We start from the raw sequence: 25,415 nt of genomic DNA, 5'->3' as shown, positions 1-25,415 counted from the left end.
GGGTGTGCTGCAGAGGATGTGTGTTATTTCCCTTTTCTTTAAAAAACCCCGTCATGACTCTCTTTCCATTTATCCATTGCTGCTTTCCTCTCTTATTTGTTCAGTACTCCCAGAAGATCCAATAAGGAAAGCATACAAATTAAAATGTCAAAGTCTTTAAAGAGTTTTGAGGCATTTACCATTTTCCATTTTCCAAAACACCTAAAAGAAAAAAAAAAAGATTCAGAAGCATAGATCTTGGCATAATTTCCAAAAACAAATGTGGCTTTGCTGCAATTGGTCTTCTTACTAAAATGGATTCTGCACCAAAGTCTCATGAACATACTGCGACTTAGCAATATATTCTCTGAAAAGGAAATGGAATAATGCCTCCATTGCAGCTGTATTTATAAAACTCACTTGGAGCATTTGGAGTTTCAATCTTTGCACTTCGAGGTGTGAAGAGCCAAACGAAAATAAAAACCCCAAACACCTCACTATTATTTGTTTCAAGTGACCTTAGCCAGCTTTGGAGCTTAATTCTTTGGGTTTTGAATTAATCACGAAACCACCACCCACTGAGAATGTTAACACAAACTTTAGATAAATAAAGACTGTTAAGACAAACTTCACACAAAATGGAACGTTGTGTTTCATTGCTTAGTTTAAGTTGCAAATGGCGTTGGGATTTTTTTTTTCTCCTGACGGAAGGAAACTTTTTTTTCTGTTCCTGGGCTTCATGGTGATTTCCTTTCTTCCACTGTTGGAGCCCAGCAGAGCCAACCCTTACATCAGAGGCGCCTGTTTGCACTAGGAAACTTTTGGTAAAATACGACTGGCCCTATAAGCTTGTTACAGAGAGTTTTGGGTTACTCAGTAAGTTTTAAAAAGCTATATTTTCAACAGTTGGAGGAAAACTGTGGTGTGAGTATATTGTATCTGGGAAGGGAGTGAGTTGAGGAAGGGTTCTGTCTGCCAGGGGAAGGGAGGGAGAGAGACAGGAACTCAAGTTCACAGACCATTCAAGCCTTTCTCAGGCCACTGTCCAGGCTCTTTGGATGGTTTTAATTTTGGCTAATTAGCAGAGCAAATAACCAGGGGCAGGGAGCTGAAGTTCTAACAAAAACTTACTAGGGAACATGAAACAGATAAGGATTGCAACCGACAGTACTTCATTGATTAAATAAACTACTTCTGACCCCTGCCATCCTGAGTTACTATAGGACACGGTTCTAGGACTCTTACTGAACCAGGGTACTCCCCACTTCCTAGGAGAATGTTCTTCTTCCTGTGGCCAAGGTGATCTTTCCGTAGATAGGGGACCCTTGGTGAGGCTGCCTTTGTATTGCATTAGTGGAGGCAGATTTTGCAACTGTTTCACTCCTGAGATACAGTAAAAGAGAAGACTCAGTCCGTATTTCCCCAAATGAAGGAATCTCATGAGCTCTCAGGTAATCTGGTCAAAAGAGTCAATGCCAGGGTATCCTGCGAGAGATATGTCTTTTAATGTTAACCCCCTAAGGGGTTAACTTCACAGCCTCAATTCCTTCCTTTAGTCAACAAATATTGATTGAGCTCTTTTAATGTGCCAGGTACTATCCTGGGTGCTCAAAATACACAAACGAGTACGGCTGACAAAAATCCCGGCCCTCAAGGAGTACCTGTTCTAATCGGGAGAAGGGATACAGATAATAAATGTGGACAGATGTCCACTACAAATCCATGTTCCACCTTTGCCTTAGAAAACAGATGTTCCGCTAAACTCTACTTCCCATCACCCTTAGTTAGGTGTGATCATGTGAGCAAGCGCTTGGTAGTGAAATGTGAGAAGTGACCTGCGCTACTCCCTAGCTTGGGCTTTCAGACACTGGTTGTGCGTTTTCCGTATCCACATCCCCTTTTCTGCCAGCAAGAACCTGGACCTGGTAGTCCCCCAGCTTCAACTGTGCAGACAGGAACGATGACCTAGGATGTGGCAGAAGAACACGATGAGAAAACGCCCAGGTCTCTGAATGACTGGAGCAGACACACTCCACTGGCCTAGACTGTTCATGTGTAATTTCTTCAAGACACAGTATTCTGGGGGTTTTCATAGTCATCTGGCAGAATCCTGTATAATATGATAAACAAGTGTGCAAAACATGTCAGATGGGATCGATATAATTGAGAAAAATAAAAGCACAAGAGAACAGAGAATACCAAGATGGCAGAGGAGCGCTTACAGTTTTAAACATGGAAGTCAAGGAAGGTCTCATTGAGATGACACCTTTAGAGAAAAGGTGTGAAGGAGGCAAGGGAATGGAGCAGAACAGCTATCTGGGGGGAGAGTGTGCCCCGCAGAAGGAATGCAAGTACAAAGGCCCTGAGGTAGAAGAATGCCTGGCATATTCCAGGAACAGCAGGGAGGGTAGTGTGTTCGAGCAGAGTGAGCAAAGAGAGACCAGCAGGAGATGAAGTCAGAGGTGGTGACGGGAGGAGGGTGAAGGCAAGGAAGTAGATGGTACATGGCTTTTTGTGGGCCCCTGTGGGCTTTTAACCTAAGTGGGAAGAAAAGCCACTGGAGGACTGTGAGCCAAAGGAGGGCTATTTATTTTTTGAGACAGGGTCTCACTCTGTTGCCCAGGCTGGAGTGCAGTGGCACACAGCTCACTGCAGCCCCCACCTCCCCAGGCTCAGGTGATCTTCCCACCTCAGCCTCCCAAGTAGCTGGGACCACAGGCATGTGCCACCACACTCAGCTAATTTTTGCATGTTTTGTAGAGATGGGGTCTTGCCATGTTGCCCAGGTTGGTCTTGAATTCCTGGGCTCAAGTGACCCACGCAGCTCAGCCTCCCAAAGTGCTGGGATTACAGGCGTGAGCTACTGTACTTGGCCTAGAGGCAGGATATAATGTGGCTTCTGTTTGAACAGGATTGTTCTATCTTCGGTGTTAACAATATACTCTAGGAGACCAAGGGTTGAAGTGGGAGAGCAGTTACAAAGCTGTTGCAATGGTCTGGTTGGGAATTGATGGCGGCTTGGTCCAGGATAATAACAGTGGCAGTGGTGAGAAGTGGTCTATATTTTGGGGCTGTATTTTGAGGGTAGAGCCATTAGAAGTTGCAGATGCAATGGACATGGGGTTTAAGAGAAATAAAAGGAGTCAAACGTCTGGGATTGAAAAATTAGAATCATGGAGTTGCCATTTATTGAATTGGAGAAGATTTTGGACAGAACAGGTTTGATGGGGAAAAACAAAAGTTCCTTTGGGGGCATGTTGAGTTTCTGGTGCCATCCAAGAGAGATGTTGAGTAGGCAGATGGATCTGTAGCCCTGGAGTGAAGAGAGGGAGATGGATGAGAGTTCAAGCTATGAATTGGATGAGAGTTCAAGCTATGAATTGGATGAGATGAGATCACCAGTGGAGGGAGACTAAATGGAGAGGTGGTCTGATGATGGAGACCTGGGGCCCACCAGCATTTACAGTTTGAGGAACTGAAAAAGAACCAGCAGGGTTGGTGGAGAAAGAGCAGGGAGGACGAAAGCCAAGTGACTCTGGCATCCCGGAAGCTTGGTGAGAACAGTACTTTAAGATTATTCCCCGAGAGGCAGTGAGGAACAGAATAGGAGTGCTGCTCTAAAAACCAAAAAGCCCCAGATGCTATTTCCATCATTTATCATCTGTGAGAACTTGAGGAAACCTTTTAATAAAATTGAGTCCCGAAGAGTTTATCTGCAGAAGGGGACAAGCAAATAACAATCCGACAGTTTTTTTCAAGCTATACAATTTGAGAATGAAAGAAAAAAAGGCAAGAACTTCACTGTGACTTAGTTTTCATTACCCAATTAAATCATAAGTACCACCCCCACCCCCCCACCCCCCACCCCCCACCCCCATCCCAACCCAGGATAGAGAAATAAATCCTGTACACCTGTGTCCCACAGGTAGGCAGTAGATACAAACGTTTGACAATTCCACATGAAGCTCTTCAGCCTCATCTTTGTCTGAACGTGGAGGATTCAAGATGCAACTGACAGAAGAAATAGAGCCAAGTTCCCATGAGAATGGAGTCCAGGAGGACGCAGACACATAAGCTCCACATGCAGTGCACAAACATCATCTCTTGCCAGCTCCTCTTGAGGCAAATCTTGCAGTCAACCCTTGAAGCCACTCCAAGATATGTCCCAACTTTTTTCCTTTGCATTCTCTGGAACATCTCCCATAGATAGTTAAATTGACTAAAGCAAGGTTTTGAAGTGGGTCATGTTCTCTTTTGGAATCTATTTTGGGTTCGTACCATCACTTGCTTGCTTTTATGAACACTGAAGAATAATATATCTCTACTTTTTTCCCCAGTGATTCCATAGTGTAATATAATGATGCTATACAATAAGAGGCCACCGTAATTTCAGAGCCCGAGGCCTCATTTTTAATAAAAAAGGATGATTGCTAAACAATACCTTGGTTTAAACTCCCAGTATTTTTCCTCAGCCTGTTTACTTCTCAAATATAATGAATGAGATTTCAGAAATACAGGCTGGCTAAAAGTAATTTTAATAACTGTGTTTTTATAATAAGCACTATCTCAATGATTTCTTAATAGCTTGTCAAAGGCAATCAAAACAGAATAGTGATGATTCCTAAAAAAAAAAAAAAAAAAAAAGATGCAGAATTTTTTGTTTGTTGATATTGGGTTTGGTTAAAACTCCTGTTAGACCGTTAAGTAATCATAGTGGCCTCTTCTATTGTAACCATTGCCTGAACTCAGTGTAAACACAGAATGACTTATGAAACCGCCTCATTTGGGCAACCTCAAGAAACTCGAGTAGTCTTTTTAGGAATAACAATGCCGTGAGTATCTTGTTTTTTTTTCTTACAAGGCCGAATTGTTGCTGTTTTGTGTTATTAACATGTTTGCAATCTGGACGATGAGAACCACAATTACTCTTGAGTAACTAAATTTATGAGAAATCTGAGATAAGGAAATCTGATCTCAACCAAGTAAACAGTTAATTTTTCTTTTCCTTTTGGTGCCTTCTTCTCTTTCCATTTCTTGCCCCTTTTAGTCTTTAAGGAGTTGACTCAAGAGGTGGATGTTCAGCCTGCATTTTTAGTGAGCTTAAGAACTGTTAAAAGCTGTTTTCATCACCCTCGGAAGCCAAAGAGTACACTCACTATATGGTCATGAGTTGCTTACCCTTGATTTAGGAAATAAAGCAATTTTCACAGCCAATTAATCCTTGCGGTTGCAACTCAAGCAGGGGAACCATAAGAGAAAGAAGCTAGAGATGGTACAGATGAGATGGTACTAGCCCTTTGGTTAGTACTTTGCACAATAAAGAAACTTTGCAGCCCATACAGCTCTTTGCATTGAGCTATAGAGACGGAAACTTGGTATTTGGAAATTTGACTATTACCATCCTCATATAACGCTATTTAAATACACTGCTTTCCTTTTAGTCTGCCTTAAGATTTATCAAAGTTCCTTGAAGTGACAGCATGCCCCAACTTGCCAAAAGCAGCCAAGAAAGAGACATTTCTCTGTGTTTGGCTGAAGTTTTGGAGGACGAGGAAGGTAGGGGCACAAATGGGGCAGCAACAGGTATCAACGGGACAAACTGCAAAGGAGAGGCAAAGTTCAGGGCTGGGAGCCCAGCTTCGCTGACTTTCACCTGGAAGTCCTCCCTCCAGAGAGCTCAGCTTGGCTCATTGTGTGTGCAAGACCATGCTGGGTTCTATTGTCATGAGGGGAGGAGGGCCCCGCTCAGCGACTCAACTGCCCCCTAAAACAAAGCCCCAGCATCTTTCCACTTCTCTTCCTGTTACTTTCATACCTCTCACCTGTGCTATAGCCAGAAGAAATTATTCTTGAACACCACCTCCTCCAGGGAGCTTTTACTGATTAAAAAAGCTACCTCTCACTAGGTGCAATGGTTCACACCTGCACTTTGGGAGGCTGAGGCAGGTGGATCACCTGAGGTCAGGAATTTGAGACCAGCCTGGCCAACATGGTGAAACCCCGTCTCTACTAAAAATACAAAAAATTAGCTGGGCGTGATGGCGGGTGCCTGTAATCCAAGCTACTGGGAAGGCTGAGGCAGGAGAATCGCTTGAACCATGGAGGCAGAGGTTGTAGTCGGCTGAGATCGCACCATTGCACATCAGCCTGGGTGACAGAGCAAAACTCCATCTCAAAAAAAAGCAACCTGTCTTCCCTTGAGCCCTCATTCACATTCATGTGTGCTCTTCTCTTGCTTTACTCTTTGGAGGTGTCTTGTGTCTTAGCCCTGGCCTTTCTTACAAGCTGGTGAGCTCTGGAGGCAGATGTCTGGCTCCTCCCTGCATCACCCATCATGCCCACACGGTGCCTGCTGGAACCCCCAAGACACACGTGTGGCATTCTCTCTCCCCCACCACCCCGTCCTCATTTAGGGGTTCTGCTGTGAAGGTAGCAGCTCTATGGTGTGGGGGTTAAAAGTGTAAGCTGCAGGGTCCTGGGTGTGAATCTCAACTCTTCTACTTCTTGGCTGTGAGCTGGGGTAACTTATTGACCTTCTCTGCGCCTCTATGCCCTCATCTGTGAAGTGGGATTGTGTATGTGTATGGTGGGGAGATTAAATGAATTAGCAAATGTTAAGCAATTAGAATAGTGCCAAACAGTAAGTTCTCCATATGTGCTAGTTGACAACTATATGGAATCTTACTTTTTGAAACTGAGTTCAATTTTAGCTCTATCAAGAGAAATGGACAAACAGCTAAACTTACATGGCTTGGTACACATCTTGTAATGTGGACTTTGGGGTTCATGCTGGCCATTAGTGGCCCGGCTGTCTGACTGGCTCATGGGCTCAGCATAGCTGTGAATATTTGAGCAAAACGGGGGAGTTTTTCTTTTTCTTGCTTTTGCCTTGACTCAAATATTTTCAGATCTTGCAAATTCAGTTATGTACTTTCTGTATAGACATTAAACCTTTCTACTGTGGAGAAGTTTTTTGAGTGTCAGCAGTAATGGCTTGAATGCATGGCTTCTCACCCCTGGCTGCACATTAAAATCACCTGAGGAGACTTTTTAAAAATCGTGATGCCCAGGTTATACCCCAGATCAATAACAGGAGACTTTCTGGGGGGTGAGACCCAGGCATCAGACCTTTTTAGAGTGTGCTAAAGTGATTCCAACATGTATGCAGGGGTGAGGCCAACTTTAAAAGAATCCTTTACCAGATCTAAAAGGATTCACTTTAAAAGAATCCTTTACTAAAGGTAGATTGGCTCTTCAGACACCTCAGGTAAGGTTATGAAAGGCAGAACGCACTGATAAGGATGTTAAGAAGCTGATTTAGACTTCCTATATGCCATAGCACTGCAATGATAACGAGGGAATCCCTCTTTTTTTTTTTTTCATCACAATTTGTGGTGAACTTTAAAGTGGTCCCCACCAATGACAGTAATTTCAGGCCCCAGTAATTGTGCCTTTTCGTCAGTCTTCACTTCCTGGATGTGAATTTTCATTTCTTTTCTCAAGTGTTCTGGGTGGCAAACAGATGTCCCAAGAGCATGAGGCAATTCTGTTCATGGTGTTCCTTGCTGCTCTTTTTCTAGGAAATCTACTTGTGTTCTAAGAAGATGATTACATTCACCTCTGCCCCGGACAAGTCATAGGAAAGCTGAGCTAAGGCCAAAGATTTTCCAAAACAGTTTTGTAGAGATTCGGATGCATGAAATAAGCAATTTCGGAATCCCAAAGGCTCTTAGAAACTACAAGCTGCCTGATGAATGTAGTTCACTTCCCGTGAAGGCACATTCGCATCCCAGCAATTCCCAACTTAGGTAATGAGGAAATTTGCATTCATAATTTTCTGGAAAATTGAAACTAGTTCCTTTGGGTGCCCAAATCTTCCATTTTAACCCTTATTTTTAAAAAGTGAAATCACTCTGAAGTGTGATGTATACAATCTGTTTTCATTAATAGAGAATATGGAAGATTATCTTATCCAATAGGGTACTATCTCAAACCTCCAACACACCATGGCTCAGTTTGACCGCATCTTCCTCCCTGAGGAGCAAACCCCAGCTCCATCCCCATTTGCCTCCAGTGGAGGTGAGACCAATGACACAGCCCTTCAAAGAGCCAATCTCCAGGGCTCCGCCTCTCTCATGGCCACCCCAGTCAGTCCCTAAGCCCTGCTGATTTTGCCTTCTGAGTATTTCCTAAATCCTCCCCTATGCCCCACTGCCCCACGCACGGAGCTCACCAACACCTCTGCTTGGACTACTGGAAAAGCCACATCTCCCTCTTCATACCACCAATGGGCTGCTTACACCTGCTCTCATCATACCCGGGTTTGAAAATGGTTCAATGGCTTCCCATTGTTTGCAGGATAAAGTCCAAGCTTGGGAACAGAGAATAGAGCACCCTCTGTGACACAGCCTCCAACCCTCTGGCTTTCCCTCTAGTCTTCTCTACCCCTCTGGTGGTGCTGTGATGGAAGGACAGCTCTGCTTACATGCCTGTGCAGGAAGGCTCTGGGCCTCTGCTCCTCTGTCCCCGGGACCTGGAATGCCTTCTCCCATACTCTTTGCCTGCTCAACTCCAAGTTTCTCTTTGGGAAGCAGCTAAGGCTCAGGTCCTTCTTTTAGTAAGTTCTCATCTTTCTCTGCCATGCTCATTCGCTGAGACAGATGCCCCTCCTTAGAGATGCCATCATGCCTTGTGCATATGACGAGGTCAAGGTGAAGAACAGGCTCAATTCTGTCACGTGGTGAAGTAGTTCGGCATCCACTCACATTTTCCTCTCCTTGCTTTCACTCTCAGCTGCCACTCAAGGCCATCTTTGGGGACATTTTAAATTGCCCTCCTAACTCCCATGATGTTCTGGACAGCAGCTTTTAATCTACAGCAGCCTGGGGACTTGGATAAGCTGGCTTATTTGGAAGAATACAGCCAGGAAAATGTCAAGAGTGGTTGGGTCCAGAGTGGGTATGGTGGCTTATATCTGTCATCCCAGCACTTTGGGAGGCCAGTGTGGGCAGATTCCTTGAGTCTAGAAGTTTGAGACCAGCCTGAGCAACATAATGTAACCCCATCTCTACAAAAAGTAACAGCAACAAAAAAAATTAGCCAGAAGTGGGTGGTGCAAGCCTATGGTTGCAGCTACTCAGGAGGCTGAGGTAGGAGGATTGCTTGAGCCTGGGAGGTCAAGGCTGCAGTGAGCTGTGATCACACCAGTGCACTCCAGCCTGGGCAACAGAGTGAGATCCTGTCTTAACCCACGGAGTGGGAGAAAATATTTACAAACTAGGCATACGACAAAGGACTAATACCTAGAATCTACAAGGAACTCAGACAGATCGGCAAGAAAAAAAATAACCCCATTGAAAACTGGGCAAATGACATGAATAGACAAGTCTCAAAAGAGCATATACAAACAGCCAACAAGCATGAAAAAAACGCTCAACTTCACTGATCAGGAAAATGCAAATTAAAGCCACAATGAGAGACCGGGCACAGTGGCTCATGCCTGTAATCCCAGCACTTTGGGAGGCCAAGGCGGGTGGATCACGAGGTCAGGAGTTCCAGATTAGCCTGGCCAGCATGGCAAAACCCTGTCTCTACTAAAATTACAAAAAGTTAGCTGGGCATGGTGGTGCATGCCTGTAGTCCCAGCTACTTGGGAGGCTGAGGCAGAATTGCTCGAATCTGGCAGGCGGAGCAGAGATCACACCACTGCACTCCAGCCTGGGCAACAGAGAGAGACTCAGTCTCAATAAATAAATAAATAAACACCACAATGAGATACACCTTACTCCTGCAAGAATGATCATAATTAAGACATAAAAAAATAATAAATGTGGGCATGGGTGTGGTGAAAAGGGAACACTTTAACATGGCTGGTGGGAAAGTAAACTATTAGAACCACTATGGAAAACAGTGGTTATTCCACTTAAAGAACTAAAAGAAGATAGTATCTCAATGTGGTTTTGATTTGCATTTCTCTAATGACCAGTGATGATGAGCATTTTTTCATATGTTTGTTGGCCTCCTGTATGTCTTCTTTTGTAAAGTGTCTGTTCATATCCTTCGCCCACTTTTGAATGGGCTTGTTGGTTTTTTTCTTGTAGATCTGTTTTAGTTCTTTGTAAATTCTGGATATCAGCCCCTTGTCAGATGGGTAGACTGCAAAAATTTTTTCCCATTCTGTTGGTTGCCGATTCACTCTACTGACTGTTTCTTTTGCCATGCAGAAGCTGTGGAGTTTGATTAGGTCACCAGTTAGAATGGCGATCATTAAAAAATCTGGAGACAACAGATGCTGGAGAGGATGTGGAGAAATAGGAACACTTTTACACTGTTGGTGGGAGTGTAAATTAATTCAACCATTGTGGAAGACAGTGTGGCGATTCCTCAAGGACCTAAAAATAGAAATCCCATTTGACCCAGCAATCCCATTACTGGGTATATATCCAAAGGATTATAAATCATTCTACTCTAAGGACACATGCACGCGAATGTTCATTGCAGCACTGTTTACATAGCAAAGACCTGGAACCAACCCAAATGCCCATCAATGATAGACTGGATAGGGAAAATGTGGTACATATACACTATGGAATATCATGCAGCCATCAAAAACAATGAGTTTGTGTCCTTTGTAGGGACATGGATGCACCTGGAAACCATCATTCTCAGCAAACTGACACAAGAACAGAAAATCAACCACCACATGTTCTCACTCATAGGCGGGTGTTGAACAATGAGAACACATGGACACAGGGAGGGGAGCACTACACACTGGGGTCTGTTGGGGGGAAATCGGGGAGGGACGGTGGGGTGGGGAGGTGGGAAGAGATAGCATGGGGAGAAATGACAGATATAGGTGAGGGGACGGAAGGCAGCAAACCACACTGCCATGTGTGTACCTATGCAACAATCTTGCATGTTCTTCACATGTACCCCCAAACCTAAAATGCAATAATAAAAAAAAAAGAACTAAAAGAAGAACTACCATTTAATCCAGCAATCCCACTACTGGGTATCCACCCAAAGGAAAAGAAGTCGTCGTCATATGAAAAAGATACATGCTCATGCATATTTATAGCAGCACAATTTGCAATTGCAAAGATAGGGAACCAACCTAAGTGCCCATCAATCAACGAGTAGATAAAGAAAATGTGGTGTACATACACCATGGAATACTACTCAGCCATAAAAAGGAACAAAATGTCTTTTGCAGCAACTTGGATGGAGCTGGAGGCCATTATTCTAAGTAACTCAGAAATCGAAAACCAAATATTGTATTCTTAGAAGTGGGAGCTAAGCTATCGGTATGCAAAGGCGTAAGAATGATATCATGGACTTTGGGACTTGTGGGAGAAGGGTGGAAGGGTAAGGGATAAAAGACTACGTATTAGGTACAGCGGTGTACCAACTGGATGGTGACGGAGGCACCAATCCCAGAAATCACCACTAAAGAACTTAACCGTGTAACAAAAAACCACCTGTACCCCAATAACTATTGCAATAAAAAATTTTTAAAAAAATTGTTTAAAGAGTGGTTGGGTCTGGATTTTGGCACTATGGCTGATACATTTTTCTTTCTACCTTTCATTTTTAAATGATATTTCCTTCAATAAATAATGCACAATTCTTATGAGAAAATATTAAGAATGGACTTTTTTTTTTTTTGAGATGTTGCTTTGCTCTTCTTGCTGAGGCTGGAGTGCAGTGGTGCGATCTCAGCTCACCACAACCTCCGCCTCCTGGGTTCAAGTAATTCTCCTGCCTCAGCCTCCTGAGTAACTGGGATTATAGGAATGCGGCACCACACTTGGCTAATTTTGTATTTTTAGTAGAGATGGGGTTTCTCCATGTTGGTCAGGCTGGTATCGAACTCCTGACCTCAGGTGATCTGCCTGCCTCAGCCTCCCAAAGTGCTGAGATTACAGGTATGAGCCCCCATACCCGGCCAAGAATGTACAGTTTTAAAAGAGTTAGTCAAGCTTTTAGTGAGAGTCCCTGCCTTAGGGTAATTCTTTAGAAGTCCTGGATTCTAAGCGTGGTCCCCAGACTGGGATCAGCAGCCTCGCTTGAGAATCTGGTAGAAATAAAAATTCCTGGGCCCTGCCCCAGACCTACTGAATCAGAAACTCTAGGGGTGGAACCCAGTAATCTGTGACTTAAGTCCTCCCAGGGATTCTGATGCATGCTCATTTGAGGACCACAGAGCATTAACATAGGGCTTGGTGATGTTACCAGTGGAGGGTGTCCAGGTTCTTGGCACTTCAAACAAATAACTGGACAAAACACACAAATAAAACAAGGGAAGAATGAAGCAACAAAAGCAGAGATTTACTGAAAACAAAAGCACACTCCACAGGATGGGAGTGAGCCAAGAAAGTGGATCAAAGTCTGGGTTACAGAATTTTCTGGGGTTTAAATACCCTCTAGAGTTTTCCCATTGGTTACTTGGTATACACCCTATGTAAATGAAGTAGTGGCTTGTGATCAGTTTGATTGGTTGCGGAAAGCGACCAGTCAGAGGCTGAAGTGAAGTTACAAAGTTGCACTCTATGCAGACATCTGATTGGTTGCAGAAAGTGACCGATCAGAAGCTGAAGTTACAAAGTTATACTCCTATGCTAATGAAGTCTTGGCCCACGACCAGCTCGATTGGTTTCCAGAGGGGATCAATCAGGGGTACTTTCAATTTTTCATCTGCTACACAGAAAAGTGGAGGGTTGCAAAGGGAGTAGCCTCTAGTCCTTTTGTTAGTTGGGCATGGGAAGCTGGGGTTTTCCTTTTGATTTAGTTCTAGGAAGTCAGTGTGAATCGGCCTTAGGTTCTCTGCCTCCAGACCCTAATCTCCTGACTCAGTGACAACCGCTATTTTAGGGGCTTAGAGGGTTTTTTAGTTGTTGCTTATTTCCAGGTTTAGGAATCTGTGTTATAGAGGGTTGTGGCTGCTGAGGGTCTGCCCTCTGAAACCTCATGGGGACTTTGTGACATTTTTTGGAAAAGGAAATGCTTAAGCACACTGATTTCATGGAAAGGGAAAACAAAATAGTTTCTCAGGGTGGGGATGAAAGGGCTAAGGGGTGAAGGATTAGTTTTAGATTTCTTTTTAATGATTGCAATCATGGGGCCCCCAATTTGTATGAACATCAAAAAATATATTGGCCAAAGATCAATTGAATAGAAAGGAGAAAAGTGCTGCTGCAGTGGCTAGGTGCCATTGTAGCACCAATTATGACTGTAGGGCAGGGAAGGTGCCACAGAGAATAAGCAGTGTGTTTTGCTTCAGGCTCTGGACTAACGAGTTTTTATTTATTTTCACATAAGCAAATTTTACATTAAATGTAATGCATACACATAGTAACATGTGCAAGCAGATCACAAGAGTATATGATGAAAAGTGGTCTTCCTTCTAAGACCCCTAAAACTCTCCTGAGAGATTACCACTCTTGCTTATCCTTCCAGAAACATTCTATACATATCCAGGCATATATAAATTCACATAGCCCCCTTTTTACACAAAAATCACCTTGCCAGCCCTAGCAATACAGTGAGACCCCATCATTACACACACACACACACACACACACACACAAAAAAAAAACCCCAAAAAACTTATCTGGGCATGACGGCACACTCCTGCAGTCCCAACTACTGGGGAAGCTGAAGTAGGAGGATCGCTTGAACCTGGGACGTTGAGGTTGCAGTGAGTCAAGATCGCACCACTGCACTCCAGCTTGGGTGACAGAGCAAGCCCATCTCAAAACAAAAACAAAAAAACTACCTTGCTTTTCGCCCTCCTATGTCTAGTAACTTGTTGCATCTAAGAAATAGAGTGCCCTCATTCTTTTTCACAGCTGTGTAGTATCCTGTTCTTTGAACAAGACATAATTTCTTTAACAAGTGTTACACCTGGGTTGGGGGTGAGGGTGTTCCCTTCCTTTTACAGCCTTTCACCAAGAGAACATTTAAGCTGGGTGGGCTTCAGCTGCAGGTAAACAGTCTTCCTTTGCTTCCATGAACTGTGAAGTTTTTGACTTGTGCGTATTTCCAGACAACCTGGCATCTGGTGAGCATGTAGTTCTAATTCCTTCCTTTCTCTCCGGGAGGCATTAACCCATCTATAGAAACATTTTTTTGGGCACGCAGAGTCTTCTCTGAGGTGAAAGGAAACACCAGTCACATGGCAAAATGTGCTACAGAGGTTAGCAAAGAAAAAAAAGTACTGGAAATGTTATGTAGTTTTTCCAGAATTCTTAGAGGACTTGCTTGGAAAAGGAATATGCCTTGGCATTTCACACCACGTTTTTTAAAAAAAATATGAGCAGAACACCCTATAACTGCCCCCTCTTAAAGACGTCTATGAACCTGCCCCTGGATTAATGATACCAAATAAGTGGGGATCAACATTTTTTTTCTTACTCAACAAATACTCATCACGTGTCCACTATGTACCAGATACTGGTGATATATATCAGTGAATAAAAATTCATGGAGCTTAGATCCTAGCAGAGGCCCTATATTAGTCTGCTAGGGCCACCACAGCAAAATATCAGACTGGGTGGCTTAAACAGCAGAAACTTATTGTCTCACAGTTCTGGAGGCTGGATGTCCAAGATCGAGATGTCACAGGGCTGGTTCCTCCTGAGGTCTCTCTCCTGGGCCTGCAGAGGGCTGTCTTCTCACCGTGCCCTCATGAGGTACATCCCCACTGCCTCTTCTTCTTATTAGGATTGCAGTCAGATTGGATTAGGGCCCACCCTAAAAACCTCATTTAGCCTTACTCACCTCTTTAAAGGCCCTGTCTCCAAATACAGTCACATGCTGAGCTATTGGAGGTTAAGGCTTCAACATATGAATTTTATCGGGGGGACATAATTCACTCCCTAACAGACCCCCATCTAAAAAGTCTCAGAGCTACATGCTCAAAGTAGCACTTCTCAAACTGTAATGTACATATGATCACCTGGGGAGCCTGATAAAATGCAGATCTTTTTGCTTAGGATTGTCTTGGCTATATGCGCTCTTTTTTGGTTCCATATGAAATTTAAAGTAGTTTTTTCTAATTCTGTGAAGAAAGTCAGTGGTAGCTTGATGGGGATAGCACTGAATCTATAAATTACTTTGGGCAGTATGGCCATTTTCATGATATTGATTCTTTCTGTCCATGAGCATGGTATGTTTTTCCATTTGTTCGTGTCCTCTCTTGTTTCCTTGATGGCTTGTAGTTCTCCTTGAAGAGGTCCTTCACATCCTTGCTAGTTGTATTCCTAGGTATTTTGTTCTCTTTATAGCAATTGTGAATGGGAGTTCACTCATGATTTTGCTCTATTATTGGTGTACAGGAATGCTTGTGATTTTTGCACATTGATTTTTATCCTGAGACTTTGCTGAAGTTGCTTATCAGCTTAAGGAGATTTGGGGCTGAGACGATGGGGTTTTTCTAAATATACAATCATGTCATCTGCAAACAGAGACAATTTGACTTCCTCTTTCCTATCTGAATACCCTTTATTTCTTTCTCTTGCCTGATTACCCTGGCCAGAACTTCCAATACTATGTTGAATAGGAGTGGTGAGAGAGGGTATCCTTGTCTCATGCTGGTTTTCAAAGGGAATGCTTCCAGCTTTTGCCCATTCAGTATGGTATTGGCTGTGGGTTTGTCATAAATAGCTCTTATTATTTTGAGATACATTCCATCAATACCTAGTTTATTGAGAGTACAAAGCTGGAGGCAACATGCTACCTGACTTCAAACTATAGTACAAGGCTACAGTAACCAAAACAGCATGGTACTGGTACCAAAACAGATATATAGACCAATGGAACAGAACAGAGGCCTCAGAAATGACACCACAGATCTACAACCATCTGATCTTTGACAAACCTGACAAAAACAAGCAATGGGGAAAAAATTCCCTATTTAATAAATGGTATTGGGAAAACTGGCTAGCCATGTGCAGAAAGCTGAAACTGGACCCCTTTCTTACACCTTACACAAAAATTAACTCAAGATGGATTAAAGACTTAAATGTAAGACCTAAAACCATGCAAACCCTAGAAGAAAACCTAGGCAATACCATTCAGGACATAGGCATGAGCAAAGACTTCATGACTAAAACACCAAAAGCAATGGCAGGAAAAGCCAAAACTGACAAATGGGATCTAATTAAACTAAAGAGCTTCTGCACAGCAAAAGAAACTATCATCAGAGTGAACAGGCAACCTACAGAATGGAAGAAAATTTTTGCAATCTATCCATCTGACAAAGGGCTAATATCCAGAATATACAAGGAACTTAAATTTACAAGAAAAAACAACCCCATCAAAAAGTGGGCAAAGGATATGAACAGACACCTCTCAAAAGAAGACATTTATGTGGCCAATAAATATATTTTAAAAAGCTCATCATCACTGGTCATTAGAGAAATGCAAATCAAGACCAAAAGAGATACCATCTTATGCCAGTTAGAATGGCGATCATTAAAAAGTCAGGAAACAACAGATGCTGGAGAGGATGTGGAGAAACAGGAATGCTTTTACACTGTTGGCAGGAGCGTAAATTAGTTGAACCATTGTGGAAGACAGTGTGGCGATTCCTCAAGGATCTAGAACCCAAAAATACCATTTGACCCAGCAATCCCATTACTGGGTCTATACCCAAAGGATTATAAATCATTCTACTATAAAGAAACATGGACATTTATGTTTATTGCATTATTCACAATAGCAAAGATTTGGAACCAACCCAAATGCCCATCAACAATACACTGGATAAAGAAAATGTGGCACATATACACCATGGAATACTATGCAGCCATAAAAAAGTAGAAGTTCACGTCTTTTGCAGGGACATGGTGAAGCTGCAAACCATCATTCTCAGCAAACTAACACAGGAGCAAAGGACCAAACACCACATGTTCTCACTTATAAGTGGGAGTTGAATAATGAGAACCCATGGACATAGGGAGGGGAACATCACATACCAGGGCCTCTCGGGGGAGGGGATTAGGGGAGGGATAGCATTAGGAGAAATACCTAATGTAGTTGACGGGTTGATGGGTGCAGCAAACCACCATGGCATGTGTATACCTATGTAACAAACCTGCATGTTCTGCACATGTACCCCAGAACTTAAAGTATAATAATTTAAAAAATGAAGGTATTTATTCATAGGTCAAAGATAGAGCCTGAGATTCTGCATTTCTAGCAAGCCAGGTAATGCTGACGCTGCCCATCCATGGACCACAGTCTGAGCAGCAAGGCAAATCCTTCCCCTGCAATAGTAAGACTTTTTTTTCTTTTTTGGAAACCTTTCCTAAGTGGCCTGTTAACAGCTTTACGAGACTAAGGAGAAATCTCTCCCACTAATTCATCATTTGGGATTATAACATACCAAGGGCTTTCCAGAAGGTCATCTCTGCAAGCTCAACAGGTCACATCGACTCCTTGGGGATGTCAGTTTTCAGCCGTCAGCCCTTTTATTCCTGGATGCTGAGTAGGGGGTTGTCTTGAACCCTACCCTTTAGGGGCACTAGTCCCCATTTACGAGCACTAGCCGGGAGCTTAGGAGGAAGCTTTAGGGTCACCACTGGCTGACATTTATGTGGCCAATAAACATATGTATAAAAGCTCATCATCACTGGTCATTAGAGAAATGCAAATCAAAACCACAATGAGATACCATCTCATGCCAGTTAGAATGGTGATCATTAAAAAGTCAGGAGGCAACAGATGCTGCAAGATGCCCTGGAAGTCGTTGACAAGTGGCTTCCCAGCACCTTTTGAGAGAGAAAAGAGCTGGAGGCAGCCATGTGAAGGATCCGAGATCACTCCCCCGGTGAGAGAAGGGCTGTGCGGAGGAACCGGAACCCCATTCCCTAAAGCAGTGGTTCTCAACTTGGGTTGCACATTAGAATCACCTGGGGAGTTTTTAAAGCATACACGTGTCCAGGCCCTGCTCTAGACCAATTAAATGAGAATGTATCCAAGATGGGGCCCAGGCACTGACTTTTTTTTCAAAAATGCCCCCACAGGGCAAGCCTAATATACCACTCAGTGAGAACTACTGTATTGTCCAAAAGCATCTCGCACCTGAGCATGCGTCACATTCACCTGGAAGTGATGTTTAAACCACGTACTGCGAGACCCCAACCTAAGTTTCTGAATTGTTAGGTCTGGGGTGCGGTCCAAGAATCTGCATGTCTAACAAGTGGAGTGATGATGCTCCCGCTGGTCTGTCCTTGAAGCTATCCCTGTGGCCCTTCCACAGGGTCCCAAAGGCAAAGGCCTTTGGTTGTGCCCACTTTTGATACTCACCTCACTGCCTGCTGTTCTTCCTTCCTTTCTCCTGTAAGACTAACTTCAACGATCGCTTGTTGCAGATTTCCACCTTGCTTGATTTAATTCGATTCAATGAGAAAATACTGGGGTCTGAGGAGACCAAAGAAAACTCGCCTTTGCTCTAAGCTCCCTGTCCTTCTTTGGAGTGAAAGAACTTCACTTATTCTATACACAGTGCACCAATTTTAAGACTTTCACCAACCACCCCGATCCCAATGTGCACACATTTCTCCGAGTTCTGTGTAGATGGTGTAAGCTTGATTCCAAACGGATGGACTAGGTTCTAAAATACACCAACCCCAAACACTTGGTCTCCTAGATGTTTGCCAAACCAGATACAAAGGTGTGGCTACCTCACCATTTGCCCCCAGCTGTGGAACTTTCCAGATCCAATGAATGGCAGATCTGTGTGTGAGGAAGCTTCCCCCGCTAAGATTTGAACTGAGAACGTGGGAATTCCACTGCCAGAGCTTCAGGCCCCAGAGCTAAGGATGGAGGCGTGGTTAGGGTGAAGGACTTTTTCCATCCATGCTATGATGGCTCGGAGAACCGAAAGGGCATGCCCATAGCAGAGAGTTGAAGGGGATCAGCAACCCTTCCAAAGAGGTGGGCTGTGCTGCAGAAATGCTCCCCAGCCTTGGGAAGGGCCATGGCAGGGGTGACTGGGTCATGCGCCACAGGATGAGCTTTATACCACCTTTGGTGCCATCTCAGCATCTCCAGCCCGTGACTTAGCACGCATAGGCAGAAGCACGTGGCCTACACACCAGACCCTGGTTTCAGCTCTCTCCCTGCCACTGACCCATTTGCAAACTTGGACATGTTCCTATTCTTCTCATCCTCAAAATGGGCATAATATTTACAGGTTCATTGTCAGAGTTTACATATAGTATGTAAGTAGCACACGGTACAGTGCCTGGAACACAGCAGGTGCCCAGTCAGTAGAGGTTTCAGTTTTCAGTGTTTTATTGCCTCAAAATCAAGTGCGGATTCAGACAGGGGTAGGTTGATCAGATCGGGAAAATGTCACTCTGATAGCTTTTTCCCATGATTCAGACAGTCTGAAGAACACATACAAATGCAGTGGAAAGAATAAGAAATGAAACATCCGTCGACTTGGATTCTAATTCCAGCAGACATGTAATCTTGACAAATCAGTTCCTTCTGTTTTCTCATCTGTAAAAGGGAGGAACTATGACCTGTGAGGCCCCTATCACTCCAACGTTACATACGTATCTGTGAGGCCATCAAAATGGCACAAAAGCTCATTGTTTAGAGTGTATTCCTTAAAGCACTTGCCAGACTTCCTTGATAAGAATCACCTGGGATGTGCTGTGCGTGGTGGCTCACACCTGTAATCCCAGCACTTTGGGAGGCCGAGGCGGGCAGATCACCTGAGATTAGGAGTTCAAGACCAGCCTGGCCAACATAGTGAAACCCTGTCTCTACTGAAAATACAAAAAATTAGCTGGGCATAGTGGCAGGTGTCTACAATCCCAGCTTCTTGGGAGGCTGAGGCAGGAGAATTGCTTGAACCTGGGAGGTGGAGGTTGCAGTGAGCTAAGATTGTGCCACTGTACTCTAGCCTGGGCAACAAGAGTGAAACTCCAACTCAAAACCAAACCAAACCAAACCAAACCAAAACAAAACAAAAAAACCCAAAACAACAACAACAACAAAACCAAAAGTGCTTCACACTTACAGGTTTCTAGGGTCTTTCTCTAGAGCTGTACTGTCCAAAAAGTAACCACAGCCATACGTGCCAATAAGTACTGCAAATGTAGCTCGTTCAAACTGAGCTGTGACATATGTATAAATACACCAACAATTTAAAGACGTCTCATTAATAAAAATTTTATATTGCTAACACATTGGCATGATAATGCTTTGGCTATATAAGGAAAATATATTATTTTAATTGTAAATAATAAATATATCATTAAGATTAACACAATCAGTCAAAATCAAATCTATTGAAATCTATTTAAATAAAACCTATTATTAAGGCTGGGCACAGTGACTCATGCCTGTAGTCTGGACACTTTGGAAGGCCGAGGCAGGAAGACCACTTAAGCCCAGGAGTTTGAGACCAGCCTGGGCAACATAATGAGACCTTGTTTTTACAAAAAATTTAAAAATTAGTCTGATGTGATGGTGCATACCTGCAGTCCCAGCTACTTGGGAGGCTGAACTGGGAGGATCACTTGAGCCCAGGAGGTCAAGGCTGCAGTGAGCCATGATCACGCCACTGTCCTCCAGCTTGGGTGACAGAGCAAGTCCCTGTCTCAAAAAAAAAAAAAAAAAAAAAAAAAATATATATATATATATATATCATTAAAATAAATGTTATTTAAATAATGTAAAATATTAAAATGAATATAGTCTATTTCTCTTTTTTATTAATGTGAGGACTAGAACATTTAAAATCACTTATGTGGCTTGTATGATATTTCTACTGGCTAACACTGCCCCAGACGTAAGAATTCAGTATTTATGCTAAAGTTGACAGAACCTATAATTTGACACTTGCCCCAGGGGATTCCTGGGTTCGCCTCCACTTGGAAAACAATCTTTTAACGAAGCAAAATGAATCTCACAGCTTTTGGCAAACCTCACAGCTTTCGTTGAGAACTCATAAGGCCTCAGATGGATGAGGATATTCTTTTGGAATAGGTTCAATCTGCCTAGACTTCCCCTTTTTCCACTTTGCTTTTTTTTTTTTTTTTTTTTTGAGACAGTTTCACTCTTGTTGCCCAGGCTAAAGTGCAGTGGCGCCATCTCGGCTCACTGCAACCTCCGCCTCCCAGGTTCAAGCGATTCTCCTGCCTCAGCCTCCCAAGAAGCTGGGATTAAGGGCGCGTACCACCACACCCGGCTGATTTTTTGTGTTTAGTAGAGATGGGGTTTCACCATGTTGGTCAGGCTAGTCTCGAACTCCTGACCTCAGGGGATCTGCCTGCCTCAGCCTCCCAAAGTGCTGGGATTACAGGTATGAACCACCACGCCCAGACCCACTTTGCTTTTAAGAACCCAGCCAGTGACTTGGTCCTGGCATGGAAATTATTAGACAGATTTATTTAAAATGGAGTCAGGCTGAAAGGGTTCGAGAAAGGAGGCTGTGCACAGTCGTCTGTGGTCTTGGTGTTCCTGCCACTTCTCGCCACTGTAACAGCTTTCTTTAGGCCTTTGGGTGATATCTGGTTAAAGCTAGGTGGCAGCAGCAGCCTAAGATGACAAGGCAAGAAGCCAGGTTTAAGAGATTGAAAAGAATGTTTCATGTCCGCAGACTTGACCCACTTTGCTCTTGTCTGCACTGAGTCAGCGCCTAGAAGTCTGGCCCCTGAGCAGGTGAATTCGAGAAACAGAAGTCAGGCAATGCTGGAGCCTCATCAGGCCTCGGTAGGTATGGGAAGTAGAAAAGTTCCTTTTTAAAGTTTCCTGTCTTGTTAAAGAGTAAGTGTGCTAATAACTTTGTGAAGCCCTATCCTAGGTAGCTGTTAGACACGCCATGCTTACAGGCACGTAGTACATTCTATGTCCTTGTACTTTAACCAAGATATCTGTGCTGGACATGCTCACAGGCATGACCCAGCTCTCCATTGCTTTTACCTGTTTAAAAAAGTTTTAAGTTGTTAGCCAATCGGGTTTTAGCTTAGATTGTGAGGTCCGACTTCAGCCAACGGAGATCAGACACAGCAGTAAAGACAATCCCAAATGCGTAAGGAATAAATTTGTGCGTGTTTCTTTGTTCATTGTACTCTCCTCGAGGCAAGATGGCTAGTGATAGTACCCTTCCTGCAGTCCAGGAAGTAAAAATTGCATTGCTGAAAGATCCTTTGTCTCAGGGCTGATTTTTCTTTGCAGCACCGAGCATCTATTTCCAACAGTAGGAAACTCCATTTCCTTTCCAGGGGAGGCACGGTGGGGACTGCCCAGCCCCACGGCATGGACAGTTCTTGGTCACTCCTGGATGAGCCAGCCCCCTGATTCCACACAGTGCAATCATGCTCTCAGCTACATGAGACCCCTGGCTTGTTGCGGAGGGAGCTGAGTGGTAACATGTCCCCTCCTCACCTGATGCCTGCCTTGTGCAGAGGTGAAAGAAAGAAAATACCTCTCAACAAGCCTCCACTTCACTCTTTGCTTTTAGAAACTTTGTTCCAGGAGGATGTATTCATCAAGGTCTCACTTTATCCTGATTTTGTTGCATTTGATTTCCTGTGAATTTTTAAAACTGGTCCAGGCACAGTGGCTCACGCCTGTAATACCAGCACTTTGGGAGGCCAAGGTGGGTGGATCACAAGGTCAAGAGATCGGGGCCATTCTGGCTAGCACTGTGAAACCCCATCTCTACTAAGAATACAAAAAATTAGTCAGGTGTGATGGCACGCGCCTGTATCCCAGCTACTCGGGAGGCTGAGGCAGGAGAATTGCTTGAACCTGGGAGGCAGAGGTTGCAGTGAGCCGAGATTGCACCACTGCTCTCCAGCCTGGGTGACAGAGCGGGACTCAGTCTCAAAATAAATAAATAAATAAATAAATAACTGTGGCCACTCGAACTCTCCCTCACCCCCCACCCCCAAAACAGGACTGCAGGCAAAATAAAGATATTTCCAAATACAGCAAGTCCTCACTTCACCCTGTCAATAGGTTCTTAGAAACTGCAACTTAAACAAAATGACATATAATGAAACCCATTTTCTTTTCTCCTCACTGTTATAACAAAATGGCATTGAACAAAACGGCATTATTCAAGGACCTGCTTTAGTCCGTTCTGATTAAAGTTGCAGTTTCCAAGAAGTACCAAAGACATCAAATGAGGACTAACTATACTGAGAATTTGGCACCAGTAGACTTTCCCATAACAGAACTTGTACAGAATGTACTGTGGAAAGAAAAGATGTGATCTCAGATGGAAGATTTAAGATGAACAAAGAGAAAATGAGCAAATAAAGTAGTAAGTGGGCAATTTACCCACATAAGTGGGTAATCTAAAATATCATTGAGTTCAAAAGCAATAAGATCTTAGGGTTAAAAAAATAGAACAATGACATCCAGTAGCAGTAGTAAGTCAGGCAAATGGTGATTCAAGGTGAAATTCTCTAAAGGTCTCATGTTTTTAACAGGTAAAGATCTTAATTAAAATATGATGTTACATTTTGAATATCAAAATTTACAGGATGACCTCTAAAGCAATAGCAGTTGTACTAGAAGAGGCTAATGCTTTAAAAAAAATATTCAAAAATATAAACTGGCTGATACACAATGGAAATGTATTTCTTACTCCTGTGACAGTACTGAGCAGGTGAAAAGGTCTTTGGAGTGGTTCTCCCTTCACAAAAATTTGTTTTCTGGGAGATTTGTTTCTCCACAGAGATTTCTTTTTCTGTTGGTGTATATTACACTGTCTTAATTATTATAGGTTTCAGGCTGGGCGCAGTGGCTCATGCCTGAAATCCCAGCACTTTGGGAGGCTGAGGCAGGTGAATCACCTGAGGTCGGGAGTTCGAGACCAGCGTGACCAACATGGAGAAACCCCGTATCTACTAAAAATACAAAATTAGCTGGGCGTGGTGGTGCATGCCTGTAATGCCAGCTACTTGGGAAGCTGAGGCAGGAGAATTACTTGAACCTGGGAGGCAGAGGTTGCAGTAAGCCAAGATGGCGCCGTTGCACTCCAGCCTGGGCAACAAGAGTGAAACTCCGTTTCAAAAAAAAAAAAAAAAAGGAAAGAAAGAAATTACCATATACCCTTTCATATTTTGGTACTATGAAGAATTATATGAATTGATTTTCTAATCAATTAAACCCTGAACTGCTGGGGGAAAATCATCTTAGACATTTTTGTCATTTTTATATATTGCTGGATTTTGTCTAGGATTTTTGCATCTACATATTTCTGAGAAAACTAGGCTTGTAAATTTCCTTTGACATGTTCTCATATCCTCTCTTTCGAGTTTTAGTATCGAGGTTATGCTAACCTCGTAAAATGGGTTGGCAAATGTTCCCTCTGCTTCTGTAATCTAGAATAGTTTGTATGTGATTATAATTGTTAGTTCCTTTATCATTTTTGAAATAAGCCGCTAAGTATCCAACTTCAGTGGTGACAGAACAGGATAAACCCAAAGAAGATAAAATAAATTATAAATAACAAAAATAATGAAATGAGAAACAGAAAATAGGGAGTATTGACAAAGCCAAAATTGAGTTCTTAAAAAGCAAAATAGGCAAACATATAACAAGATCAGTTAAAAGAAAAAAAAGGGAACAAGAATGAACCATATTAAGAATGTAACTTTAGATCAGTAGTTAAAACTACAAACAACCGATTCAGGGGATCATGGTGGACCGGAAGCAGGACTCCATTGCAGCTCCAGACAGAGCAGCGTGCGGAGGCTCCAATTGTGAATTTTAGTTTTAGATCGCCTGAAAGAACCAACCAGCAACCCCAAGAGGACCCACAGACCCTCTGAAGGAAGCGGACTGCTCCTGCAGGATCTGGGAGACCCCTCACAAAACTGTGAGTGCCCCAAAGGTGGAAGTGAGAAAGGGAGGCCCTCCTCTCCCACTGGAGAAGCTGAAGGTCTGTTTGTGGGAGAAGTTTCCGACTTTACCTGGAGCTGAGTCAAGTTAGAGCGCCAAGCCGAGCGAAATACAGGGGTAGAGGGAGCAGCAGAAAGGCCCCAGGATCTCGCTGGGTCCCCACGCAGCCCATTCCTGCCTGGTACCACGGGGATCCATCTGGAAGGTGGCCAGAGGAGCAGCGGGTGAAACTCCACAGGGCGAAGGAATTCTCTAGCTGAACTTTGTAACCACTTAAATGAGGAGAGAAGCCTCCCAGCCAGAACTTGGGGGAGGGCACAATTCGGGAATGCAGACTTCACAGGTCGGGGAAGAACTAAAGCCCTTTTCTCTCAAAGAGGGGAGGCAGATAGCCTTGGGCACATTTTCAAGCTTGTCTCGTCTTGCCATTGTCCTCTGCCTGGAAACAGGCTTGGGGCTGTTGGGTCAGGTGGTGGCGGGGTGGGGTGGGGGGTGGCATGGTGGGAGTGAGATGGCCCCTCGTTTTGCTTCATTTTGCGTGAGACCTGTGACTGACCACT

At 43.6% G+C, this 25,415-nt stretch overlaps 1 long non-coding RNA gene across 2 annotated transcripts in view; it reads right to left on the bottom strand.

Annotated features, from left to right (window-relative positions):
* Positions 1-25,080, bottom strand: part of LOC141582816 (uncharacterized) — a 118,096-nt gene extending 93,016 nt beyond the window's left edge. For both annotated transcript variants that reach the window (XR_012515722.1, XR_012515723.1), the window contains exon 1: positions 24,927-25,080. This is a non-coding gene — a long non-coding RNA (uncharacterized LOC141582816). The remainder of the gene's footprint in view (positions 1-24,926) is intronic.
* Positions 25,081-25,415: the final 335 nt, after the last annotated feature.

This window comes from Saimiri boliviensis, chromosome X, assembly GCF_048565385.1.
Source record: "Saimiri boliviensis isolate mSaiBol1 chromosome X, mSaiBol1.pri, whole genome shotgun sequence".
NCBI lineage: Eukaryota > Metazoa > Chordata > Mammalia > Primates > Cebidae > Saimiri > Saimiri boliviensis.
Note: the sequence above shows the minus strand (reverse complement) of the source record. Positions and strands in the feature narration are given on the sequence as shown.